The sequence below is a fragment of the Leucoraja erinacea genome, chromosome 30, assembly GCF_028641065.1.
Source record: "Leucoraja erinacea ecotype New England chromosome 30, Leri_hhj_1, whole genome shotgun sequence".
NCBI lineage: Eukaryota > Metazoa > Chordata > Chondrichthyes > Rajiformes > Rajidae > Leucoraja > Leucoraja erinaceus.
This window is the reverse complement of record NC_073406.1, coordinates 711990-724222: the sequence shown is the minus strand read 5'-3', so window position 1 is coordinate 724222 and position 12233 is coordinate 711990. Positions and strand designations below refer to the sequence as shown.

The window sequence follows — 12233 nt, the reverse complement described above, 5'->3', positions numbered from 1 at the left end:
GGAACGCCACCGATTTTCTGGCACCGATGATTCTAGAGCAGTGGTTCCTAACCTTTTTTTTGGCCATGCCCCACCTAATCACCTCTAAAATCCTGATGCCCCCCCCCCCCCCCCCATGTGGTGATATATAATTCTTATCATTTAAAAAGTGAACTCTGTTTCAGCTGAAGAAGCTTAAAACGCCAATACCTTGGTTTAAACAAGCTTCAAAAAATAACTACACAATAAAGACCTTTTTTACCCCAAAAAAATTATTTACTCAAAATAACATCTGAAACATAAACTACATATGTTTACCTGATGGAAAATCCAAAAAAATAAAAATCGGAAATTTGGACCCAGACCTCCTCAGTCACGTTCAATTGCCCCCCTTAAAAATCAAATTGCCCCCCTGTGGGGCATATGCCCCACGTTGGGAACCACTGTTCTAGAGCCATGCAGTGTTATCCCTGTTGCCGGACCAACAGAGGTCACGGCCTCCGAGAGGAGACCAACAGTGACGGAACTTTCCGCCGAGACCGTCGGGCGGCCGAGACACCTGCCCGCAATGTCCGGCCTCAGGAGTCGGCTATGGGACAGATCTGCCAGTTCTGGGGGAACTTGTCACAATTGTGTCTGGATTACAGGAGGCGTCAGGCAACCTGTTCTCAAGAGACAATGATGTCTGATTACTGCACGGAGGTTCCATGGGCATTTTTTCTTGGCCTAGACTGTTTTTTCCCCCAAAGCAGCTTTTTTTCCTACATATTGTGAGAGTACAGAGGAGATTTACTAGAATGTTGCCTGGGTTTCAGCAACTAAGTTACAGAGAAAGGTTGAACAAGTTAGGGCTTTATTCTTTGGAGCGCAGAAGGTTAAGGGGGGACTTGATAGAGGTCTTTAAAATGATGAGAGGGATAGACAGAGTTGATGTGGACAAGCTTTTCCCACTGAGAGTAGGGAAGATTCAAACAAGGGGACATGACTTGAGAATTAAGGGACTGAGGTTTAGGGGTAACATGAGGGGGAACTTCTTTACTCAGAGAGTGGTGGCTGTGTGGAATGAGCTTCCAGTGAAGGTGGTGGAGGCAGGTTCGTTTTTATCATTTAAAAATAAATTGGATAGTTATATGGATGGGAAGGGAATGGAGGGTTATGGTCTGAGCGCAGGTATATGGGACTAGGGGAGATTATGTGTTTGGCACGGACAAGAAGGGTCGAGATGGCCTGTTTCCGTGCTGTAATTGTTATATGGTTATATATATTAATTTCCGTAATAACTTTAATGCAATTCTCTAGTTCCAGAACTAAACATCTTTTTTTACCAATTTGACCCACAAAATACAAACTGTATTAGTTCATTCACCAGTCTTTATGGAAACACACAGTGGAAACATAGAAATTAGGTGCAGGAGTAGGCCATTCAGCCCTTCTAGGGAGCACTGCAGTTCAATATGATCATGGCTGATCATCCACAATCAGTACCCCGTTCCTGCTTTCTCCCCATATCCCTTGATTCCGTTTGCCCTAAGAACTAAATCTAACTATGGTTACAGAGTAACTAGCTGAATTGAAAACTCCATGAAGTTATCTTGAAGCCCAGTCACAGTTAAATTCTGAGCTAACTCAGAAATGAGGAGTTACAATGGAGAAATAGCCAGTTCATTTCCCCCTTGGTGTTTTTAAACAAACTTTGAAGATGTGAACAGCTACAGCTAGCTAACAATTCTCGTGCCCAGAGGAGGGGAACCGAGAACCAGAGGACATAGGTTTAAGGTGAAGGGTTAAGATTTAATAAGAATTTGAGGGGTAACTTTTTCCACACAGAGGGTGGTGGGTGTATGGAACGAGCTGCCAGAGGAGGTAGTTGAGGCTGGCACTATCGCAACATTTAAGAGACATTTAGACAGGTACATGGATAAGACAGGTTCAGCCAAACGCAGGTAGGTGTGACTAGTGTAGATGGGACACGTTGGTTTGTGTGTGTAAGTTGGATCAAAGGGTCTTGTTTCCACACTGTATCACTCTAATTAACCAGGAGGGTCAGGATTGGTGGGTAATTGTGTATCCACATGTGATCTGCGGAGAAATGAGGAACTGCAGGTGCTGGAGTACAAAATAAAACACAAAGTGCTGGAGTAACTCAGCGGGTCAGGAAGTATCTCTGGAGGACGTGGACAAGTGATGTTTCGGGTCGAGACCCTTCTTCAGACAGAATGTGAGAGTGAGCAGAAAGTGGGAGAGAGGTGGGGGCAGGACAAGTGGTGGATGAGTCACATGGTCCACATCCCATAGAAACATAGAAATTAGGTGCAGGAGTAGGCCATTCGACCCTTCGAGCCTGCACCGCCATTCAATATGATCATGGCTGATCATCCAACTCAGTATCCCGTACCTGCCTCCTCTCCATACCCTCTGATCCCCTTAGCCACAAGGGCCACATCTAACTCCCTCTTACATATAGCCAATGAACTGGCCTCGACTACCCTCTGTGGCAGAGAGTTCCAGAGATTCACCACTCTCTGTGTGAAAAAAAGTTCTTCTCATCTCGGTTTTTAAAGGATTTCCCCCTTATCCTTAAGCTGTGACCCCTTGTCCTGGACTTCCCCAACATCGGGAACAATCTTCCTGCATCTAGCCTGTCCAACCCCTTAAGAATTTTATAAGTTTCTATAAGATCCCCTCTCAATCTTCTAAATTCTAGAGAGTATAAACCAAGTCTATCCAGTGTTTCTTCATAAGACAGTCCTGACATCCCAGGAATCAGTCTGGTGAACCGTCTCTGCACTCCCTCTATGGCAATAATGTCCTTCCTCAGATTTGGAGACCAAAACTGTACACAATACTCCAGGTGTGGTCTCACCAAGACCCTGTACAACTGCAGTAGAACCTCCATGCTCCTATACTCAAATCCTTTTGCAATGAAAGCCAACATACCATTCGCTCTTCCATCCTACCATCCTCTGGCTTCACAATTCACCACTCTTCTCTCTAATCTTCCACCCTCCCGTCTCCTTCTCTCCACCCATCTGCCTATCAAACCCCTCACACCTGTATCCACCTATCACTTAAAAAGATGATGGACACAAAATGGACACCTATCACTTTACTTTAGTTTAGCGATACAGCACGGAAACAGGCCCTTCGGCCCTACGAGTCCATGCAGACCAGCGATCCTAGCACATTAACACTATCCTACACAATTTTTACATTTACTAATTAACCTACAAACCTGAACGACTTTGGAGTGCGGGAGGAAACCGAAGATAATCGGAGAAAACCCACGCAGGTCACGGAGAGAACGTGCAAACTCCGTACAGACAGCGCCCGTAATCGGGATGGAACCCGGGTCTCTGGGAGGCAGCAACTCTACCGCTGCACCACTGGGGTACGGTGAAATGCTTTTGTTGCTAAGATAGCGGAAAGACACAAAAGATTACAATCCAGCCGTCCTCATTTTACAGAGAGTGGATAAAGGGAACATTACGTCATTTAGTCCAAGATAAAGTCTTATGAAGTCCGATAAAAGATTGTTCAAAGATCTACAAAGAGGTGGATGGGAGGTCAGGACCGCTCTCTAGTTGGTGAGAGGACGGTTCAGTTGCCTGATAACAGCCGGGAAGAAACTGTCCCTGAATCTGGAGATGTGTGTGTGTGGTTTTCACACTTCTGTACCTCTTGCCCGATGGGAGAGGGGGAGAAGAGGGAGTGGCCGGGGGTGAGACTGGCCCTTGATGATGCTGCTGGCCTTGCCGAGGCAGCGTGAGGTGTAGATGGAGTCCACCCTAACACAAGAAGGAGGTGTACCCAATTAGAGGGGCCCAGTAGCGCAGTGGTAGAGTTGCTGCCTCCCAGCACTAGAGACCCGCGTTTTATACCGATTACGGGTGCTGTCTGTACAGAGCTTGCATGCTCTCCACATGACCTGCGTGGGTTTTCTCCAGGTGCTCCAGTTTCCTCCCACACTCCGAAGGCGTGCAGGCTCGTAGATTAATTGGTAAATTGTCCCTAGTGTGTAGGATAGTGCGAGTGTGCGGGATGATCGCTGGTCGACACAGACTCCATGGATCAAAGGGCCTGTTTCTGTGCTGTATCGCTTTTCCTTGCAGCCCTACGTAAGATATTTGCCACGCTACAACCTTCACTCGTATCTAATGAAGATTCGTGTATTTCAGCCAGCATGTTTCAGTGCAATCATTACTCATCTAAAACATTGACTGTGCTTTTCTTCACAGATGCTGCACGCCCAGCTGCGTGTTGTGGACAGTCTGCATTTCCCTTGCACATGGATGGTTCCCTGCCCACTACAGGCTCCGCCATGAACCACAGGCTTGTTTCACAGTTCCCACGTGTCTCTCACTACTATTTAACGACTATATCTCCCGTTTCCCTTCCCCCGACTCTCAGTCTGAAGACGGGTCTAGAGTTTGAGTTTAGAGATACAGCACGGAAACAGGCCATTCGGCCCACCGAGTCCGTGCCGACCAGCGATCCCCGCACACTAACACTATCCTACACACACTAGGGACCATTTACAATTTACAGAAGCCAATTAATCTACAAGCCCGCACGTCTTTGGAGTGTGGGAGGAAACCGGAGCTCCCGGAGAAAACCCTCGAGGTCACGAGGAGAACATACAAACTCTGTACAGACAGCACCCCAAGTCGGGATCGACCCCTGGTCTCTGTCGCTGTGAGGCAGCGACTCTACCGCTACACCACTCAAGCAGAAACGTCACCTATTCCTTCTCTCCATAGCTGCTGCCTGACCCACTGAGTTACTCCAGCATTTAGCGTTTATCTTCCGTTTTAAACCAGCATCTGCAGTTCCTTCCTACACATTTTGTGTATTATTCTGTTCTCGGATTTCTAAATTTGAATAATTTTAAATAGAACATTTGGTTTGCAGGAGTGACTTCAATAGGGGCACTCTTTATAGAGTCTTATATCTTAAACACTATAAACATCTTATATCTTAATGTAATATTACATTTTTATAGCAAAGTATAAAATATAAACAGAAAATAGCAAAACATTCAGATCCGGGATGAAGGGGAATTGGAAAAACAGCGTTTGAACTAAATTACTTTTCATTTAGAAACATAGAAAAATAGAAATTAGGTGCAGGAGTAGGCCATTCGGCCCTTCGAGCCTGCACCGCCATTCAATATGATCATGGCTGATCATCCAACATCAATGTGAAATATTAATATAATATGGATCATGTGCAGACAGATGAGATTAGCTTAAGATAGGCACAAAGAAGGGTCTCGACCCGAAACGTCACCTATAATTTTTCTCCAGAGATGCTGCCTGACCCGCTGGAGTAACTCTGCACATCAGGCAGCCTCTCGAGAGAGAAGGAATGGGTGACGTTTCGGGTCGAGACCCTTAGCGCATGTTGGCATCTTGTCTGGCACAGACATTGTGGGCCAAAGGCAATATAGTAATATTCTGGGAACAAATATTTTTTCCTTGGCAGACAGATGATTCAACCATGCTGAAGAAATCCAGTGTCTGGATGGATAGGTTGTATCCTGTGTTACAACAGTGTTCCCTCCCATGTTCAGTCCACAGGAAGCCACCACACAAATAGTATCACAGTGAACATAAGTATTCGTAGACAGGGAAGATAGACACTAAATGCTGGAGTAACTCAGCGGGTCAGGCAGCATCTGTGGAGAACATGGATAGGTGATGTTTCACAGAGTGCTGGAGTAACTCAGCGGGTGCAGCAGCATCTACGGAACTAAGGAAATAGGTAACATTTCGGGCCGAAACCCTTCCGGGTTTCGGCCCGAAACGTTGCCTATTTCCAGAAGGGTTTCGGCTCGAAACGTTGCCTATTTCCTTAGCTCCATAGATGCTGCTGCACCATAACTGAGTGGGTCAGGCAGCAACTGTGGAGAACATGGATAGGTGACGTTTCACAGAGTGCTGGAGTAACTCAGTGGGTCAGGCAGCATCTGTGGAGAACATGGATAGGTGACGTTTCACAGAGTGCTGGAGTAACTCAGCGGGTCAGGCAGCATCTGTGGAGAACATGGATAGGTGACGTTTCACAGAGTCCTGGATTAACTCAGCAGGTCAGGCAGCATCTGTAGAGAAAAAGAATAGGTGACGTTTCGGGTCGAGACCCTTCTTTAGTCTGAAGATGGGTCTCAACCCAAAAAGTCATCTATCCCTTCTGTCCAGAGATGTTGCCTGTCCCGCTGAGTTACTCCAGCATTTTGTGTCTATCTTCGGTGTAAACCAGCATCTACAGTTCTTTGCTACACGTTTGGTAGACAGTGGCCCAGCCCGGCCAGACGCCCACCAACCGTTCAAACCAAAGACTGACCATTATCAATGGTCAACAAATGTCCGTAACACACACGGAACCCAACGTCTGTGCAGCTACAACATCCCGACTAACTGCTGCCCAGAGTGGTCACCTCCAGCCATGGTGACCAACCTAACCACCTGCCCTCCACGCAGGCATCATGGAGCTGGGGACCTCCGTGTTCCCTGATGGTAGGCTCCATGGTCTTCTCCCCAAGGTTCAAGGCCACCCAAGAGGGCCCATCACAGACATCATACCAACCATGTCATTCAACCCAAGGATAGACACCAAACGCTGGAGTAACTCAGCGGGACAGGCAACATCTCTGGAGAGAAGGAATGGGTGACGATTCAGCCGAGACCCCTTCTTCCGAAAAAGATGCTGCCTGTCCCGCTGAGTTACTCCAAGATTTTGTGTCTATCTTCGGTGTAAACCAGCATCTGCAGTTCTTTCCTACACATGCGATTCAACAGTAACACCAACTTTGCCGATACAAACTACAAAAGTGCATCTTTTCTTTTTTAAATAAAGTTCTGACACACACATTATTTCCCCGACCACATACACAGTCTATTCTCGGTTTCCAAGTGCATTTTGCATAATTCCATTTTAATCCTAGCAGTTTCATTAATGCAAACCATTTCTTGTGTGTGGCTTTTTCACAAAATACATGGGCACGATGGTGTTTACAAGACACATCTTCTCTCTCCTCTTAACAAGGCAAACATACAAGGTGTATAAACCAGTGAAAAGCAATGCAAAACTTTCCAAAATGTAGATTGTTTTTAAAAGGAAAACTTTAAAGAAAATCTTCCAGATCAAAAGCTTGAATTTCAATTTCAGAAACTTAAAAAAAAAATTAAAAAAAAACTTTAGTTGAAACTTAAAACCCCCCCATTCCAAAAGATGGATTTTTTTGTTGTTGTTATTTTAAAAAAAATTGGTGCAAAGGCAGCGATTTTGGGTTTTTATTTCTGCAAAAATGGACATGCAATTTGCTAAAAGATTGTCCTCCCCCCCAATGTATTAAATGTGGGGTTTTAAAGGAGGGGGGGGTAGATTTTGCAGCAAACTTTTTTTGCAGAAACATTTAAAAAATAAGGAGGGGGGGGGGGGCACACACACTTGCAGTAATATAGCCACTGGACTGGCCATAATGTACTGCCCTCTGCACCGCCTCTCTCACTCTCTCTCCTACATTCTCAGACTGTCTGGAGTTTTTTTTAGAAAAAAAAAATAAATTAAAAAAAAGCGACAAAAGAAAAAAAAAACAAAAATGGCAGCCAGCGTTTAAAAAGGACATCGAGTCGCCATATTTTGCAGCTCTACTAGAGTAATGGAACAAAAAGCAGCCGGCGCTGTCTGCGCTGAGCTGCGCTGCGCTGCGCTGCGCCCCGATATTTGCAGCCTGCTCATTCCCATTGTTTACTTGCCATTTAAGAATTGCCAGGGTTTTGAATCGCCCGGCACACACACACACTCTCTCTCACACTCACTCACACTCACACACACACACACAAACCCCCCCTCAATACTTCCCACAACACACATGCCTTGCATTGCTGCATCTCAATGCAAAAAGGCAAAGATGTGGAAACACTGTCAGACTTTGCAGAAAACCAAACCCCAGCCCAGCGCCGCGTCCACTGCAAGCTTGTCCCTGCAACGTGTGCAGCAAGCTCTCACCTTCCCACCCTCGCTCCTTGCATACAGACCTTGCTTGCAAAGGGTCTTTTATAAAAATATATATATATATATAAAGGGTTGCGATGATCTTCGGGCTTGTTTCAGGCAGATCTCATCTTCCGGGTCGTCTGCAATTCACTTCTGGTTACTGCAGGCGATGAGGGGGTCTAAGTGCGAGCGGCTCAGTCCATGAAAAGTCGTTCACTATCAGGATATTTCACTCACACGCTCAGGGCAACATTCCCCGCTCTCTAACTACTCATACAGTTTGCATATCGCCCAGATCCTTTAGTTATACAAGTTAAATGTGTGCAATTGCCTGGAAATACTATCACACCATATCATCTGCAGTATCATCTTCCAATATCTCTCTACAAAATATATTTTCACCAGCACAATATTTTGCACCCAGGATCGTTTCTGGAGATTTGACACCGATATTTCCCCAGTCTCCAAAAACAAATATTTGCATTTGAGATGTTTATTATGTAACATTTAAGATCAGAGTATTCTGCTCCTTGTGAAGGTTGCACCAATCGTGCTTCTGAAGTGTGGAAACACCGAGACAGTTTGTGGACTTGGCATCAGTTAGATACTGGTCCCAAGCCAAAGAAGGAACTGTTAGCCAAAACACAAAGTGCTGGAAGAACTCGGTGGGTCGGGCAGCATCTGCGGAGGGAAGGGACTGGTGACGTTTCGGGTCGGGAGACTTCCTCCATCAGAAGGAAGGGTTAAGATGGAAGGTGTGTAAGGAGGAACTGCAGATGCTGGTTTACAACGAAGGTAGACACTAAAAGCTGGAGTAACTCAGCGGGTCAGGCAGCAGCGTCTCTGGAGAGAAGGAATGGGTGACGTTTCGGGTCGAGACCCTTCTTCACACCGAGAGTCGGGGGAGAGGGAAACGAGAGATTTGGACGATGATGGAGAGAGAGATGAATGAAAGATAAGCAAAAATGTAACCATGATAAAGGAAACGGGCCATTGTTAGCTGTGGGCGAGGTGAAAATGAGTTATAGACAATGAGACTCAACAAGACGACTTTGAAACTAGTACAACAACTTGGTTGGGAGTGGGGGGGGGGGTGGTGGAGATGGGCCTGGCTTTCAGGAGGTTTGCAACATTGGAGAGAGGGGGGGTCGGATAGATCCATATATAGATATAGATCAGAGATCCATAGCCCCCTAGAGCCAACTTGGCCATGGACTTCTAGAAACATAGACAATAGGGGCAGGAGTAGTAGGCCATTCGGCCCTTCGAGCCTGCACCGCCATTCAATATGATCATGGCTGATCATCCAACTCAGTATCCTGTACCTGCCTTCTCTCCATACCCCCTAACAATCTTCCTGCATCTAGAGCTGGCTTGGCCATAACTGAAGGACAGATATAGAAACATGGACAATAGGTGCAGGAGTAGGCCATTCAGCCCTTTGAGCCAGCACCACCATTCAATATAATCATGTCTTGTACGGAGTTTGTATGTTCTCCCCGTGACTGTGTGGGTTTTCTCCGGGTGATCCGGTTTCCTCCCACACTGCAAAGGCGTGCAGGTTTGTAGGGTAGCTGGCTTCTGCCAACTGTACATTGTCCCTAGTGTGTGGGATAGAACTAGTGTGAATGGGTGATCGATGGTTGGTGTAGACTCAGTGAGTGGAACGACTTGGTTCCACGCTGTAAACTAACGCTAAACCTGGGGGAGAGTTGGAGGAGGTGACGGAGAAAGGGAACGAGAGCTCACGGAGAGATGTGTGCATGAGGGCTACAGACTTAATGGAGGCGTCTGGGGACTGAACACTATGGAGAACATGGCTGGGGGCTGATCAAACCTGGGAGTGTTGGGACTTATGTACACACATGAAGCCAAACTCACACAGGAGGGACACACAAGAGCAGGATAAGGTTGGCATTGTTGCATCTGGTGAAAACCAAACCCAGAAGGAGCATGTTAACAGGGAATGTGGAGTGGGAGGGTCAGAGATAGACATGAACCAAGTAAATGATGGTGTGGGGTTTGGATGTTTATCTGGTGGTTACAGATTGCCAGCAGCTTGGTTATGCTTCATAGTCCCTCATGGAGAGGGATGGTGTTGGCTTTGGTGGGGTGGGCTACAGTAGGGTGGGGTGGGCTAGGGTGGGGTGGGCTACAGTAGGGTGGGGTGGGGTGGGGTGGGCTGGTGTGGGCTAGGGTGGGGTGGGCTACAGAGAAGGGTGGGTCACACCTAACTTCCTCCAAGGACCTGATGTGTGAATATTGAAGTTGGGATGTGAAACTGCAGTTGGTGAGGCCACATTTGGAGTATCGCGTTCAGTTATGGTCAGCAAAGACGTAGTCAAGCTGGAAAGAATGCAAAGAAGATTGACGACGATGTTGCCAGTGCTGGAGGGCCTGAGCAAGTTTCCTCCAAGGACCTGATGTGTGAATATTGAGGTTGGGATGTGAAACTGCAGTTGGCGAGGCCACATTTGGAGTATCGCGTTCAGTTATGGTCAGCAAAGATGTAGTCAAGCTGGAAAGAATGCAAAGAAGATTGACGAGGATGTTGCCAGTGCTGGAGGGCCTGAGCAAGTTAGGACTTAATTCCTTGGAGCGTAGGAGACCAAGAGGACATCTTGCAGAGGTGTTGAAATCATGAGAGGAATAGATCTTGTGAATGTACAGATAAGGACTACTGGAGGGCAAAGGTTAAAGGTGAGAGGGCACAATGTAATAGGAACCTGAGGGGCAACATTTCCACAGAGAGGGTGATGGGTAGATAGAATGGGGCCTCCAGTGGAGTTGACGGGGCCTGGAGTTGACGGGGCCTGGAGTAGATGGGGCCTGGAGTAGACGGGGCCTGGAGTAGACGGGGCCTGGAGTAGATGGGGCCTGGAGTAGATGGGGCCTGCAGTAGATGGGGCCTGGAGTAGACGGGGCCTGGAGTAGACGGGGCCTGGAGTAGATGGGGCCTGGAGTAGACGGGGCCTGGAGTAGGATGGGGCCTGCAGTAGATGGGGCCTCCAGTAGACGGGGCCTGGAGTAGACGGGGCCTGGAGTAGGGCTGAAGGGCCAGTTTCTGTGCACCAAGCCCACTCTCCAGTAGGTTCAGTTGCCTGATAACGGAAGAAAATGTCCGTGAATCTGGAGGTGTGATGATGATGTTTAGGGAGGAACAGCAGATGTGGCTTTAAATCAAAGACAGACACACAAGGCTGGCGTGACCCACATTTCCTTGTTTATCGTTGCTCTTTGCCTTTCTTAAATTAATTTTCCCCGAGTGCCGTGTATAATTCTCATTCCCCTTTATCCTGACACTCAGTCTGAACCAGGCTCTCGATTCCTTCTCTCCCGAGATGCTGCCTGTCCCGCTGAGTTACTCCAGTGCTTGGTATCTGTCTGCGGTGTGATGTGTGGTTGGGTTTCCTGCCCTCTACCAAGGCATCAGCTCTTGCTGAGTATTTCTACGGCTGGTAAGTGCTTTGAGACGTCGTGAGGCCATGAAAGCCATTTCCGTTTGTTGTTTATTTCTGGACTTGTTCTCAAGTAAGACATTAGCTGCCTGTGTGGCCCAAGGCACAGAGTTGTGAAGGAGTTAATAAGACAAAATACATCACTAAAACACATGATGCATCCACTAAATATTACTTGTATTACTTGTCGAGGCCCCATAAATTGTAAAACTTAGATTAAGGTAGCAATTGTGGAAGGTTCGACAGCACTGGGCCTGCACTCGCTGGAGTTTAGAAGGTTGAGCGGGGACTTCATTGAAACTTACAGAATAATGAAAGGCCTGGATAGAGTGGATGTGGAGAGGGGCCTCGACTAGATGGGGCCTGGAGTAGATGGGGACTTGACTAGACGGGGCCTGGAGTAGATGAGGCCTGAGGTGGGAGAATCTAGGACCAGAGGTCACAGCCTCAGAATTAAAGGGCGCTCTTTTAGAAAGGAGGTGAGGAGGAACTTCTTTAGTCAGAGGGTGGCGAATCTGTGGAACTCATTGCCAGAGGCCAAGACAGTGGATATTTTTAGGCAGAAATAGACACATTCTTGATTAGAACGGGTGTCATGGGTTATTGAAACATAGAAAATAGGTGCAGGAGTAGGCCATTCGGCCCTTCGAGCCATTAAATATGTTCATGGCTGATCAAACAAAATTCATACCCCGTTCCTGCTTTCTTCAAATATCCCTTGATTCAGTTAGCCTTCAGAGCTATGTCTAACTCTCTCTTGAATACATCCAGTGAATTGGCCTCCACTGCCTTCTGTGACAG

The 12233-nt window shown here is 47.0% G+C and overlaps 1 protein-coding gene across 3 annotated transcripts in view; it reads right to left on the bottom strand.

The window, feature by feature from the left end:
- LOC129711444 (zinc finger protein 362-like) overlaps nt 1-8215 on the bottom strand; it is a 34262-nt gene extending 26047 nt beyond the window's left edge. For 2 of the 3 annotated variants that reach the window (XM_055659058.1, XM_055659060.1), the window contains exon 1: nt 8016-8215. The gene's annotated coding sequence lies outside the window, so the exon portion shown is untranslated. Of the gene's footprint in view, nt 1-7986 lie in introns of all 3 variants that reach the window. The other variant, XM_055659059.1, reaches the window with a different exon arrangement.
- Between the last annotated feature and the right edge of the window lie 4018 nt (nt 8216-12233).